This window comes from Morone saxatilis, unplaced genomic scaffold (genome assembly GCF_004916995.1).
Source record: "Morone saxatilis isolate NCDOM2014 unplaced genomic scaffold, NCSU_SB_2.0 Contig10, whole genome shotgun sequence".
NCBI lineage: Eukaryota > Metazoa > Chordata > Actinopteri > Moronidae > Morone > Morone saxatilis.
This window is the reverse complement of record NW_023339652.1, coordinates 17368260-17368958: the sequence shown is the minus strand read 5'-3', so window position 1 is coordinate 17368958 and position 699 is coordinate 17368260. Positions and strand designations below refer to the sequence as shown.

General features: G+C 33.0%; 1 protein-coding gene across 4 annotated transcripts in view; it reads right to left on the bottom strand.

Annotated features, from left to right (window-relative positions):
* LOC118341784 (histidine ammonia-lyase-like) overlaps positions 1-699 on the bottom strand; it is a 12918-nt gene that overhangs the window by 2442 nt on the left and 9777 nt on the right. The gene's annotated exons all lie outside the window — the stretch shown is intronic.

Below are 699 nucleotides of genomic sequence, written 5' to 3'. Positions count from 1 at the left end.
TTAATTACTTAACTTAGTACTTAAGTTACTATACTGAGAATTTGTAGAATGAGAACTAGCAGGTTTTACAGTAGCTCACAGACAATTTAAAAGAGATATTAATAGTAATAATAAAATAAGTAAAATAAATATTACATTTCTATTCTTGCTCAAAATATGTAAATTCACCTCATGTCTGTTTATCTTTATTTTGAAAACTTTCAGGGCTTTGATTTTTTTTAATGTTTGATTAAAATTGCTCTGTGGGTTCATTTGTGAGCATTGTTCAAAAAATCTAAGTCAAAAAAATGCAACCTCCAAACAAAAACGTACAAAAAAATAAAAAAAATAACAGATGCTTTAAAGCTACAGGAGGTAACTTTTATAAAAATAACTTTGACATATTTGTTTTCACTATATCCTGACAGTAGTACATCAGATAGATAATCTGTGAAGAAAGCCGGTTCCTCTGGCTCCTCCTAATGCTTCTAATGGCATTTTCAAGAATCCACCGGGCCAGAACGAAAACAACCAATCAGAACCAAGAAAGATAGTTGCTTCTTTAGTTTTGTTCCCTTTCTGTGTTTCTCAGCTATGGATTCTTGCAAACGCCTGAATCAGATCCTACTGTTGCTTTAAAGGGGAACTTGGCAACTCCAGCCATTTCTTCGCTGGTTTTCATTTTTGTCATCGCATGTTTTCTCAACGAGCTCCCCCTAC